The sequence below is a fragment of the Muntiacus reevesi genome, chromosome 16 (genome assembly GCF_963930625.1).
Source record: "Muntiacus reevesi chromosome 16, mMunRee1.1, whole genome shotgun sequence".
Lineage (NCBI taxonomy): Eukaryota > Metazoa > Chordata > Mammalia > Artiodactyla > Cervidae > Muntiacus > Muntiacus reevesi.
In genome coordinates this window covers 8,522-22,236 of record NC_089264.1, presented here as the reverse complement: position 1 = coordinate 22,236, position 13,715 = coordinate 8,522, and positions in this window count along the sequence as shown.

Genomic DNA, 13,715 nt, shown 5'->3' with positions numbered 1-13,715 from the left:
GGGGTCCGCAGCACCCTAGCAGCGCCTGGGAGCCTGGGAGCCTGGGAGCCTGGGAGCCTGGGAGTCTGGGGTCCGCAGCACAATAGACCGCGCCTGGGAGCCTGGGAGCCTGGGAGGCTGGGGGCCTGGGGTCCGCAGCACCCTAGCCCGCGCCTGGGAGCCTGGGAGCCTGGGGTCCGCAGCACCCTAGCAGCGCCTGGGAGCCTGGGAGCCTGGGAGCTTGGGAGCCTGGGGTCCGCAGGACCTGAGCCCGCGCCTAGGAGACTGGGAGCCTGGGAGCCTGGGGCCCTCAGCTCCCGAGCCTGCGCTTGGGAGCCTGGGGTCCGCAGCACACGAGCCCGCGCCTGGGAGCCTGGGAGCCTGGGAGCCTGGGAGGCTGGGGGCCTGGGGTCCGCAGCACACTAGCCCGCGCCTGGGAGCCTGGGAGCCTGGGGCCCTCAGCTCCCGAGCCCGCGCCTGGGAGCCTGGGAACCTGGGAGCCTGGGAGCCTGGGGTCCGCAGCACCCGAGCCGGCGCCTGGGAGCCTGGGAGCCTGGGAGCCTGGGAGTCTGGGGTCCGCAGCACCATAGACCGCGCCTGGGAGCCTGGGAGCCTGGGAGGCTGGGGGCATGGGGTCGGCAGCACCCTAGCCCGCGCCTGGGAGCCTGGGAGCCTGGGGTACGCAGCACACCAGCAGCGCCTGGGAGCCTGGGAGCCTGGGAGCTTGGGAGTCTGGGGTCCGCAGCACTCTAGCAGCACCTGGGAGCCTGGGAGCCTGGGAGCTTGGGAGCCTGGGGTCCGCAGGACCTGAGCCCGCGCCTGGGAGCCTGGGAGCCTGGGTGCTTGGGAGCCTGGGGCCCTCAGCTCCCGAGCCCGCGCTTGGGAGCCTGGGGTCCGCAGCACACGAGCCCGCGCCTGGGAGCCTGGGAGCCTGGGGACCTGGGGTCCGCAGCACCCTATCCCGCGCCTGGGAGCCTGGGAGCCTGGGAGCCTGGGGCCCTCAGCCTCCGAGCCCGCGCCTGGGAGCCTGGGAGCCTGGGAGCCTGGTGGCCTGGGGTCCGCAGCACCCTATCCCGCGCCTGGGAGCCTGGGAGACTGGGAGGCTGGGGGCCTGGGGCCCTCAGCTCCCGAGCCCGCGCTCGGGAGCCTGGGGTCCGCAGCACACGAGCCCGCGCCTGGGAGCCTGGGAGCCTGGGAGACTGGGGGCCTGGGGTCCGCAGCACCCTAGCCCGCGCCTGGGAGCCTGGGATTCTGGGAGCCTGGGAGCCTGGGGCCCTCAGCTCCCGAGCCCGCGCCTGGGAGCCTGGGAGCCTGGGAGCCTGAGGTCCGCAGCACCTGAGCCGGCGCCTGGGAGCCTGGGAGCCTGGGAACCTGGGGTCCGCACCACCCTACCACGCGCCTAGGAGCCTGGGAGCCTGGGAGCCTGGTGCCCTCAGCTCCCGAGCCCGCGCCTGGGAGCCTGGGAGCCTGGGAGCCTGGGGGCCTGGGGTCCGCAGCACCCTATCCCGCGCCTGGGAGCCTGGGAGCCTGGGACCCTGGGGGCCTGGGGCCCTCAGCTCCCGAGCCCGCGCCTGGGAACCTGGGAGCCTGGGAGCCTGGGGGCCTGGGGTCCGCAGCACCCTATTCCGCGCCTGGGAGCCTGGGAGCCTGGGAGCCTGGGAGTCTGGGTTCCGCAGCACAATAGACCGCGCCTGGGAGCCTGGGAGCCTGGGAGGCTGGGGGCCTGGCGTCCGCAGCACCCTAGCCCGCGCCTGGGAGCCTGGGAGCCTGGGGTCCGCAGCACCCTTGCAGCGCCTGGGAGCCTGGGAGCCTGGGAGCTTGGGAGCCTGGGGTCTGCAGGACCTGAGCCCGCGCCTGGGCGCCTGGGAGCCTGGGGCCCTCAGCTCCCGAGCCCGCGCTTGGGAGCCTGGGGACCGCAGCACACGAGCCCGCGCCTGGGAGCCTGGGAGACTGGGAGTCTGGGGTCCGCGGCTCCCGAGCCCGCGCCTGGGAGCCTGGGAGCCTGGGAGCATGGGGTACGCAGCACCCTAGCCCGCGCCTGGGAGCCTGGGAGCCTGGGGCCCTCAGCTCCCGAGCCCGCGCCTGCGAGCCTGGGAGCCTGGGAGCCTGGGGGCCTGGGGTCCGCAGCACCCTAGCCCGTGCCTGGGAGCCTGGGAGACTGGTGTCCGCAGCACCCTAGCAGCGCCTCGGAGCCTGGGAGCCTGGGAGCTTGGGAGCCTGGGGTCCGCAGGACCTGAGCCCGCGCCTGGGAGCCTGGGAGCCTGGGATCCTGGGGCCGCAGCTCCGGAACCCGCGCCTGGTTGCCTTTGAACCTGGGGGAGGCAGCTCCCGGGCCTGCACTCGAAGCCAGGGAAATGCAGCTCACGAGCCAGCGAATGGGAGCCTGGGGTGCGCAGCACAGGAGCCCGCGCCTGGGAGCCTGTGAAGCCCAGCTCCCAATCCCGCGCCTGGTAGCCTGTGAGCCTTGGGGTCCCAGCTCACGTGCACGCGCCTGGGAGCCTGGGGTGCGCAGCACACGAGCACGCGCCTGGGAGCCTGTGAGCCTGCGGGCACAATCTCCCGAGAACGCACCTGTTAGCCTATGAGCCTTGGGGTCCCAGCTCACGAGCACGCGCTAGGGAGCCTGGGGCACGCATCTCCCGAGCAAACGCACGGGAGGCCGGATACTGGTTTTCAGCAGCTTTCGATCTTCGCCTGGGAGCCTGGGAGCCTGGGAGCATGGGGTCGGCAGCACCCTAGCAGCGCCTGGGAGCCTGGGAGCCTGGGAGGCTGGGGGCCTTGGGTCCGCAGCACCCTAGCCCGCGCCTGGGAGCCTGGGAGCCTGGGGCCCTCAGCTCCCGAGCCCGCGCCTGGGAGCCTGGGAGCCTGGGAGCCTGGTGGCCTGGGGTCCGCAACACCCTATCCCGCGCCTGGGAGCCTGGGGGCCTTGGGTCCGCAGCACCCTAGCCCGCGCCTGGGAGCCTGGGAGCCTGGGAATCTGGGGTCCGCAGCACAATAGACCGCGCCTGGGAGCCTGGGAGCCTGGGAGGCTGGGGGCCTGGGGTCCGCAGCACCCTAGCCCGCGCCTGGGAGCCTGGGAGCCTGGGGTCCGCAGCACCCTAGCAGCGCCTGGGAGCCTGGGAGCCTGGGAGGCTGCGGGCCTGGGGTCCTCAGCTCCCGAGCCCGCGCTCGGGAGCCTGGGGTACACAGCACACGAGCCCGCGCCTGGGAGCCTGGAAGCCTGGGAGTCTGGGGTACGCAGCACCATAGACCGCGCCTGGGATCCTGGGAGCCTGGGAGGCTGGGGGCCTGGGGTCCGCAGCACCCTAGCCCGCGCCTGGGAGCCTGGGGGCCTGGGGTCCGCAGCACCCTAGCAGCGCCTGGGAGAATGGGAGCCTGGGAGCCTGGGAGGCTGGGGGCCTGGGGCCCTCAGCGCCCGAGCCCGCGCTTGGGAGCCTGGGGTCCGCAGCACACGAGCCCGCGCCTGGGAGCCTGGGAGCCTGGGAGTCTGGGGTCCGCAGCACCATAGAACGCGCCTGGGAGCCTGGGAGCCTGGGAGGCTGGGGGCCTGGGGTCCGCAGCACCCTAGCAGCGCCTGGGAGCCTGGGAGGCTGGGGGCCTGGGGCCATCAGCTCCCGATCCAGCGCTTGGGAGCCTGGGGTCCGCTGCACACGAGCCCGCGCCTGGGAGCCTGGGAGGCTGGGAGCCTGGGAGTCTGGGGTCCGCAGCATCATAGACCGCGCCTGGGAGCCTGGGAGCCTGGGAGGCTGGGGGCCTGGGGTCCTCAGCACCCTAGCCCGCGCCTGGGAGCCTGGGGTCCGCAGCACCCTAGCAGCGGCTGGGAGCCTGGGAGCCTGGGAGGCTGGGGGCCTGGGGCCATCAGCTCCCGAGCCCGCGCTTGGGAGCCTGGGGTCCGCTGCACACGAGCCCGCGCCTGGGAGCCTGGGAGCCTGGGAGGCTGGGGGCCTGGGGTCCGCAGCACCCTAGCCCGCGCCTGGGAGCCTGGGAGCCTGGGGCCCTTAGATCCCGAGCCCGCGCCTGGAGCCTGGGAGCCTGGGAGGATGGGAGCCTGGGGTCCGCATCACCCGAGCCCGCGCCTGGGAGCCTGGGAGCCTGGGGTCCGCAGGACCTGAGCCCGCGCCAGGTTGCCTTTGAACCTGGGGGAAACAGCTCCCGGGCCTGCACTCGAAGCCAGGGAGATGCAGCTCACGAGCCCGCGCCTGGGAGCCTGGGGTCCCCAGCCCCCAAGCCCGCGCCTAGGAGCCTGGGAGCTTGGGAGCCTGGGAGGCTGGGGGCATGGGGTCCGCAGCACCCTAGCAGCGCCTGGGAGCCTGGGAGCCTGGGAGCCTGGGAGTCTGGGGTACGCAGCACCCTAGCAGCGCCTGGGAGCCTGGGAGCCTGGGAGCCTGGGAGTCTGGGGTCCGCAGCACAATAGACCGCGGCTGGGATCCTGGGAGCCTGGGAGGCTGGGGGCCTGGGGTCCGCAGCACCCTAGCCCGCGCCTGGGAGCCTAGGAGCCTGGAGACCTGGGGTCCGCAGCACCATATCCCGCGCCTGGGAGCCTGGTAGCCTGGGAGGCTGGGGGCCTGGGGCCCTCAGCTGCCGAGCCCGCTCTTGTGAGCCTGGGGTCCGCAGCACACGAGCCCGCGCCTGGGAGCCTGGGAGCCTGGGAGTCTGGGGTCCGCAGCACCATAGACCGCGGCTGGGATCCTGGGAGCCTGGGAGGCTGGGGGCCTGGGGTCCGCAGCACCCTAGCCCGCGCCTGGTAGCCTGGGAGCCTGGGGTCCGCAGCACCCTAGCAGCGCCTGGGAGCCTGGAAGCCTTGGAGCCTGGGAGGCTGGGGGCCTGGGGCCCTCAGCTCCCGAGCCCGCGCTTGGGAGCCTGGGGTCCGCAGCACACGAGCCCGCGCCTGGGAGCCTGGGAGCCTGGGAGGCTGGGGGCCTGGGGTCCGCAGCACCCTAGCCCGCGCCTGGGAGCCTGGGAGCCTGGGGCCCTCAGCTCCCGAGCCCGCGCCGGGGAGCCTGGGAGCCTGGGAGCCTGGGGTCCGCAGGACCTGAGCCCGCGCCATGTTGCCTTTGAACCTGGGAGAGGCAGCTCCCGGGCCTGCACTCGAAGCCAGGGAGATGCAGCTCACGAGCCCGCGCCTGGGAGCCTGGGGTCCGCAGCATCCTAGCCCGCGCCTGGGAGCCTGGAAGCCTGGGGTCCGCAGCACCCTAGCAGCGCCTGGTGGCCTGGGAGCCTGGGAGCCTGGTAGTCTGGGGTCCGCAGCACCATAGACAGCGCCTGGGAGCCTGGGAGCCTGGGAGGCTGGGGGCCTGGGGTCCGCAGCACCCTAGCCCGCGCCTGGGAGCCTGGGAGCCTGGGGTCCGCAGCATCCTAGCAGCGCCTGGGAGCCTGGGAGCCTGGGAGCCTGGGAGCCTGGGGTCCGCAGGACCTGAGACCGCGCCTAGGAGCCTGGGAGCCTGGGAGCCTGGGGCCCTCAGCTCCCGAGCCCGCGCTTGGGAGCCTGGGGTCCGCAGCACACGAGCCCGCGCCTGGGAGCCTGGGAGCCTGGGAGCCTGGGAGGCTGGGGGCCTGGGGTCCGCAGCACCCTAGCCCGCGCCTGAGAGCCTGGGAGCCTGGGACCCTCAGCTCCCGAGCCCGCGCCTGGGAGCCTGGGAGCCTGGGAGCCTGGGAGCCTGGGGTCCGCAGCACCATAGACCGCGCCTGGGAGCCTGGGAGCCTGGGAGGCTGGGGGCATGGGGTCCGCAGCACCCTAGCCCGCGCCTGGGAGCCTGGGAGCCTGGGGTACGCAGCACCCTAGCAGCGCCTGGGAGCCTGGGAGCCTGGGAGCCTGGGAGTCTGGGGTCCGCAGCACAATAGACCGCGCCTGGGAGCCTGGGAGCCTGGGAGGCTGGGGGCCTTGGGTCCGCAGCACCCTAGCCCGCGCCTGGGAGCCTGGGAGCCTGGGGTCCGCAGCACCCTAGCAGCGCCTGGGAGCCTGGGAGCCTGGGAGCTTGGGAGCCTGGGGTCCGCAGGACCTGAGCCCGCGCCTGGGAGCCTGGGAGCTTGGGAGCCTGGGGCCCTCAGCTCCCGAGCCCGCGCTTGGGAGCCTGGGGTCCGCAGCACACGAGCCCGCGCCTGGGAGCCTGGGGACCTGGGGTCCGCAGCACCCTATCCCGCACCTGGAAGCCTGGGAGCCTGGGAGGCTGGGGGCCTGGGGCCCTCAGCTCCCGAGCCCGCGCTTGGGAGCCTGGGGTCCGCAGCACACGAGCCCGCGCCTGGGAGCCTGGGAGCCTGGGAGGCTGGGGGCCTGGGGCCCTCAGCTCCCGAGCCCGCGCTTGGGAGCCTGGGGTCCGCAGCACACGAGCCCGCGCCTGGGAGCCTGGGAGCCTGGGAGGCTGGGGGCCTGGGGTCCGTAGCACCCTAGCCCGCGCCAGGGAGCCTGGGAGCCTGGGATCCTGGGGCCGCAGCTCCGGAACCCGCGCCTTGTTGCCTTTGAACCTGGGGGAGGCAGCTCCCGGGCCTGCACTCGAAGCCAGGGAGATGCAGCTCACGAGCCAGCGCCTGGGAGACTGGGGTGCGCAGCACACGAGCCCGCGCCTGGGAGCCTGGGAGGATGGGGACCTGGGGCCCTCAGATCCCGAGCCCGTGCCTGGGAGCCTGGGAGCCTGGGAGCCTGGGAGTCTGGGGTCCGCAGCACAATAGACCGCGCATGGGAGCCTGGGAGACTGGGAGCTTGGGAGCCTGGGGTCCGCAGGACCTGAGCCCACGCCTAGGAACCTGGGAGCCTGGGAGCCTGGGGCCCTCAGCTCCCGAGCCCGCGCCTGGGAGCCTGGGAGCCTGGGGGCCTGGGGCCCCCAGCTCCCGAGCCCGCGCTTGGGAGCTTGGGGTACGTAGCACACGAGCCCGCGCCTGGGAGCCTGGGAGCCTGGGGCCCTCAGCTCCCGAGCCCGCGCCTTGGAGCCTGGGAGCCTGGGAGCCTGGGAGCCTGGGGTCCGCAGCACCCGAGCCCGCGCCTGGGAGCCTGGGAGCCTGGGAGGCTGGGAGCCTGGGGGCCTGGGGCCGCAGCTCCGGAACCCGCGCCTGGTTGCCTTTGAACCTGGGGGAGGCAGCTCCCGGGCCTGCACTCGAAGCCAGGGAAATGCAGCTCACGAGCCAGCGAATGGGAGCCTGGGGTGCGCAGCACAGGAGCCCGCGCCTGGGAGCCTGTGAAGCCCAGCTCCCAATCCCGCGCCTGGTAGCCTGTGAGCCTTGGGGTCCCAGCTCACGTGCACGCGCCTGGGAGCCTGGGGTGCGCAGCACTCAAGCTCGCGCCTAGGAGCCTGGGAGCCTGGGAGCCTGGGTTCTGGGGTCCGCAGCACCCTAGCTCGCGCCTGGGAGCCTGGGAGCCTGGGGTCCGCAGCACCCTAGCAGCGCCTGGGAGCCTGGGAGCCTGGGAGCTTGGGAGCCTGGGGTCCGCAGGACCTGAGCCCGCGCCTGGGAGCCTGGGAGCCTGGGAGCCTGGGGCCCTCAGCTCCCGAGCCCGCGCTTGGGAGCCTGGGGTCCGCAGCACACGAGCCCGCGCCTGGGAGCCTGGGAGCCTGGGGTCCGCAGCACCCGAGCCCGCGCCTGGGAGCCTGGGGTCCGCAGCACACGAGCCCGCGCCTGGGAGCCTTGGAGCCTAGGAGCCTGGGAGGCTGGGGGCCTGAGGTCCGCAGCACCCGAGCCCGCGCCTGGGAGCCTGGGAGCCTGGGAGCCTGGGGCCCTCAGCTCCCGAGCCCGCGCCTGGGAGCCTGGGAGCCTGGGAGCCTGGGGGCCTGGGGTCCGCAGCACCCTAGCCCGCGCCTGGGAGCCTGGGAGCCTGGGAATCTGGGGTCCGCAGCACAATAGACCGCGCCTGGGAGCCTGGGAGCCTGGGAGGCTGGGGGCCTGGGGTCCGCAGCACCCTAGCCCGCGCCAGGGAGCCTGGGAGCCTGGGATCCTGGGGCCGCAGCTCCGGAACCCGCGCCTGGTTGCCTTTGAACCTCGGGGAGGCAACTCCCGGGCCTGCACTCGAAGCCAGGGAGACGCAGCTCACGAGCCAGCGCATGGGAGCCTGGGGTGCGCAGCACACGAGCCCGCGCCTGGGAGCCTGTGAAGCCCAGCCCCCGATCCCGCGCCTGGTAGCCTGTGAGCCTTGGGTTCCCAGCTCACGTGCACGCGCCTGGGAGCCTGGGGTGCGCAGCACACGAGCACGCGCCTGGGAGCCTGTGAGCCTGCGGGCACAATCTCCAGAGAACGCACCTGTTAGCCTATGAGCCTTGGGGTCCCATCTCACGAGCACGCGCTTCGGAGCCTGGGGCACGCATCTGCCGAGCAAACGCACGGGAGGCCGGATACTGGTTTTGAGCAGCTTTCGATCTTCGCCTGGGAGCCTGGGAGCCTGGTAGCCTGGGATCCTCAGCACACGAGCCCGCGCCTGGGACCCTGGGAGCCTGGGAGCATGGGGTCGGCAGCACCCTAGCAGCGCCTGGGAGCCTGGGAGCCTGGGAGCCTGGGTTCTGGGGTCCGCAGCACCCTAGACCACGCCTGGGAGCCTGGGAGTTTGGGAGGCTGGGGCCCTGGGGATCGCAGCACCCTAGCCCGCGCCTGGGAGCCTGGGAGCCTGGGAGCCTGGGGTCCGCAGCACCCTAGCCCGCGCCTGGGAGCCTGGGAGCCTGGGAGCCTGGGGTCCGCAGCACCTGAGCCGGCGCCTGGGAGCCTGGGAGCCTGGGAGCCTGGGGTCTGCACCACCCTACCCCGCGCCTAGGAGCCTGGGAGCCTGGGAGTCTGGGACCCTCAGCTCCCGAGCTCGCGCCTCGGAGCCTGGGAGCCTGGGAGCCTGGGGGCCTGGGGTCCGCAGCACCGTATCCCGCGCCTGAGAGCCTGGGAGCCTGGGGCCCTCAGCTCCCGAGCCCGCGCCTGGGAGCCTGGGAGCCTGGGAGCCTGGGGTCCGCAGCACCCGAGCCCTTGCCTGGGAGCCTGGGAGGCTGGGGGCATGGGGTCCGCAGCACTCTAGCAGCGCCTGGGAGCCTGGGAGCCTGGGAGTCTGGGGTCCGCAGCACCATATCCCGCGCCTGGGAGCCTGGGAGCCTGGGAGGCTGGGGTCCTGGGGCCCTCAGCTCCCGAGCCCGCGCTTGTGAGCCTGGGGTCCGCAGCACACGAGCCCGCGCCTGGGAGCCTGGGAGCCTGGGAGTCTGGGGTCCGCAGCACCATAGACCGCGGCTGGGATCCAGGGAGCCTGGGAGGCTGGGGGCCTGGGGTCCGCAGCACCCTAGCCCGCGCCTGGTAGCCTGGGAGCCTGGGGTCCGCAGCACCCTAGCAGCGCCTGGGAGCCTGGGAGCCTTGGAGCCTGGGAGGCTGGGGGCCTGGGGCCCTCAGCTCCCGAGCCCGCGCTTGGGAGCCTGGGGTCCGCAGCACACGAGCCCGCGCCTGGGAGCCTGGGAGCCTGGGAGGCTGGGGGCCTGGGGTCCGCAGCACCCTAGCCCGCGCCTGGGAGCCTGGGAGCCTGGGGCCCTCAGCTCCCGAGCCCGCGCCGGGGAGCCGGGGAGCCTGGGAGCCTGGGAACCTGGGGTCCGCAGCACCCTAGCCCGCGCCTGGGAGCATGGGAGCCTGGGAGCCTGGGGTCCGCAGCACCTGAGCCGGCGCCTGGGAGCCTGGGAGCCTGGGAGCCTGGGGTCTGCACCACCCTACCCCGCGCCTAGGATCCTGGGAGCCTGGGAGCCTGGGACCCTCAGCTCCCGAGCCCGCGCCTGGGAGCCTGTGAGCCTGGGAGCCTGGGGGCCTGGGGTCCGCAGCACCGTATCCCGCGCCTGGGAGCCTGGGAGGCTGGGGGCCTGGGGCCCTCAGATCCCGAGCCCGCGCCTGGGAGCCTGGGAGCCTGGGGGCCTGGGGTCCGCAGCACCCTATCCCGCGCCTGGGAGCCTGGGAGCCTGGGAGCCTGGGAGTCTGGGGTCCGCAGCACAATAGACCATGCCTGGGAGCCTGGGAGCCTGGGAGGCTGGTGGCCTGGGGTCCGCAGCACCCTAGCCCGCGCCTGGGAGCCGGGGAGCCTGGGGTCCGCAGCACCCTAGCAGCGCCTGGGAGCCTGGGAGCCTGGGAGCTTGGGAGCCTGCGGTCCGCAGGACCTGAGCCCGCGCCTGGGAGCCTGGGAGCCTGGGAGCCTGGGAGGCTGGGGGCCTGGGATCCGCAGAACCCTAGCCAGCGCCTGCGAGCCTGGGAGCCTGGGGCCCTCAGGTCCCGAGCCCGCGCCTTGGAGCCTGGGAGCCTGGGAGCCTGGGAGCCTGGGGTCCGCAGCACCCTAGCAGCGCCTGGGAGCCTGGGAGCCTGGGAGCTTGGGAGCCTGGGGTCCGCAGGACCTGAGCCCGCGCCTGGGAGCCTGGGAGCCTGGGTGCTTGGGAGCCTGGGGCCCTCAGCTCCCGAGCCCGCGCTTGGGAGCCTGGGGTCCGCAGCACACGAGCCCGCGCCTGGGAGCCTGGGGACCTGGGGTCCACAGCACCCTATCCCGCGCCTGGGAGCCTGGGAGCCTGGGAGGCTGGGGGCCTGGGGCCCTCAGCTCCCGAGCCCGCGCTTGGGAGCCTGGGGTCCGCAGCACACGAGCCCGCGCCTGGGAGCCTGGGAGCCTGGGAGGCTGGGGGCCTGGGGCCCTCAGCTCCCGAGCCCGCGCTTGGGAGCCTGGGGTCCGCAGCACCCTAGCCCGCGCCTGGGAGCCTGGGAGCCTGGGAGGCTGGGGGCCTGGGGTCCGCAGCACCGTAGCCCGCGCCAGGGAGCCTGGGAGCCTGGGATCCTGGGGCCCTCAGCTCCCGAGCCCGCGCTTGGGAGCCTGGGGTCCGCAGCACCCGAGCCCGCGCCTGGGAGCCTGGGGTCCGCAGCACACGAGCCCGCGCCTGGGAGCCTTGGAGCCTAGGAGCCTGGGAGGCTGGGGGCCTGGGGTCCGCAGCACCCGAGCCCGCGCCTGGGAGCCTGGGAGCCTGGGAGCCTGGGGCCCTCAGCTCCCGAGCCCGCGCCTGGGAGCCTGGGAGCCTGGGAGCCTGGGGGCCTGGGGTCCGCAGCACCCTAGCCCGCGCCTGGGAGCCTGGGAGCCTGGGAATCTCGGGTCCGCAGCACAATAGACCGCGCCTGGGAGCCTGGGAGCCTGGGAGGCTGGGGGCCTGGGGTCCGCAGCACCCTAGCCCGCGCCAGGGAGCCTGGGAGCCTGGGATCCTGGGGCCGCAGCTCCGGAACCCGCGCCTGGTTGCCTTTGAACCTCGGGGAGGCAGCTCCCGGGCCTGCACTCGAAGCCAGGGAGACGCAGCTCACGAGCCAGCGCATGGGAGCCTGGGGTGCGCAGGACACGAGCCCGCGCCTGGGAGCCTGTGAAGCCCAGCCCCCGATCCCGCGCCTGGTAGCCTGTGAGCCTTGGGTTCCCAGCTCACGTGCACGCGCCTGGGAGCCTGGGGTGCGCAGCACACGAGCACGCGCCTGGGAGCCTGTGAGCCTGCGGGCACAATCTCCCGAGAACGCACCTGTTAGCCTATGAGCCTTGGGGTCCCATCTCACGAGCACGCGCTTGGGAGCCTGGGGCACGCATCTGCCGAGCAAACGCACGGGAGGCCGGATACTGGTTTTGAGCAGCTTTCGATCTTCGCCTGGGAGCCTGGGAGCCTGGGAGCCTGGGATCCTCAGCACACGAGCCCGCGCCTGGGACCCTGGGAGCCTGGGAGCATGGGGTCGGCAGCACCCTAGCAGCGCCTGGGAGCCTGGGAGCCTGGGAGCCTGGGTTCTGGGGTCCGCAGCACCCTAGACCACGCCTGGGAGCCTGGGCGTTTGGGAGGCTGGGGCCCGGGGGATCGCAGCACCCTAGCCCGCGCCTGGGAGCCTGGGAGCCTGGGAGCCTGGGAGCCTGGGGTCCGCAGTACCCTAGCCCGCGCCTGGGAGCCTGGGAGCCTGGGAGCCTGGGGTCCGCAGCACCTGAGCCGGCGCCTGGGAGCCTGGGAGCCTGGGAGCCTGGGGTCTGCACCACCCTACCCCGCGCCTAGGAGCCTGGGAGCCTGGGAGCCTGGGACCCTCAGCTCCCGAGCCCGCGCCTGGGAGCCTGGGAGCCTGGGGGCCTGGGGTCCGCAGCACCGTATCCCGCGCCTGGGAGCCTGGGAGGCTGGGGGCCTGGGGCCCTCAGATCCCGAGCCCGCGCCTGGGAGCCTGGGAGCCTGGGGGCCTGGGGTCCGCAGCACCCTATCCCGCGCCTGGGAGCCTGGGAGCCTGGGAGCCTGGGAGTCTGGGGTCCGCAGCACAATAGACCATGCCTGGGAGCCTGGGAGCCTGGGAGGCTGGTGGCCTGGGGTCCGCAGCACCCTAGCCCGCGCCTGGGAGCCGGGGAGCCTGGGGTCCGCAGCACCCTAGCAGCGCCTGGGAGCCTGGGAGCCTGGGAGCTTGGGAGCCTGCGGTCCGCAGGACCTGAGCCCGCGCCTGGGAGCCTGGGAGCCTGGGAGCCTGGGAGCCTGGGATCCGCAGAACCCTAGCCAGCGCCTGCGAGCCTGGGAGGCAGGGGGCCTGGGGCCCTCAGATCCCGAGCCCGCGCTTGGGAGCCTGGGGTCCGCAGCACACGAGCCCGCGCCTGGGAGCCTGGGAGCCTGGGAGGCTGGGGGCCTGGGATCCGCAGAACACTAGCCAGCGCCTGCGAGCCTGGGAGCCTGGGGCCCTCAGGTCCCGAGCCCGCGCCTTGGAGCCTGGGAGCCTGGGAGCCTGGGAGCCTGGGGTCCGCAGCACCCGAGCCCGCGCCTGGGAGCCTGGGAGCCTGGGAGCCTGGGAGTCTGGGGTCCGCAGCACCATAGACCGCGCCTGGGAGCCTGGGAGCCTGGGAGGCTGGGGGCCTTGGGTCCGCAGCACCCTAGCCCGCGCCTGGGAGCCTGGGAGCCTGGGGTCCGCAGCACCCTAGCAGCGCCTGGGAGCCTGGGAGCCTGGGAGCGTGGGAGCCTGGGGTCCGCAGGACCTGAGCCCGCGCATGGGAGCCTGGGAGCCTGGGAGCCTGGGAGCCTGGGGCCCTCAGCTCCCGAGCCCGCGCACGGGAGCCTGGGGTCCGCAGCACACGAGCCCGCGCCTGGGAGCCTGGGAGCCTGGGAGGCTGGGGGCCTGGGGTCCGCAGCACCCTAGCCCGCGCCTGGGAGCCTGGCAGCCTGGGATCCTGGGGCCGCAGCTCCGGAACACGCGCCTGGTTGCCTTTGAACCAGGGGGAGGCAGTTCCCGGGCCTGCACTCGAAGCCAGGGAGATGCAGCTCACAAGCCAGCGCCTGGGAGCCTCGGGTCCGCAGCACTCAAGCCCGCGCCTAGGAGCCTGGGAGCCTGGGAGCCTGGGTTCTGGGGTCCGCAGCACCCTAGCCCCTGCCTGGGAGCCTGGGAGCCTGGGAGCCTGGGGTCCGCAGCACCCTAGCAGCGCCTGGGAGCCTGGGAGCCTGGGAGCTTGGGAGCCTGGGGTCCGCAGGACCTGAGCCCGCGCCCGGGAGCCTGGGAGCCTGGGAGCCTGGGGCCCTCAGCTCCCGAGCCCGCGCTTGGGAGCCTGGGGTCCGCAGCACACGAGCCCGCGCCTGGGAGCCTGGGGTCCGCAGCACACGAGCCCGCTCCTGGGAGCCTGGGAGCCTGGGAGCCCGGGGCCCTCAGCTCCCGAGCCCGCGCCTGGGAGCCTGGGAGCCTGGGAGCCTGGGGGCCTGGGGTCCGCAGCACCCTATCCCGCGCCTGGGAGCCTGGGAGCCTGGGAGTCTGGGGTCCGCAGCACAATAGACCGCGCCTGGGAGCCTGGGAGCCTG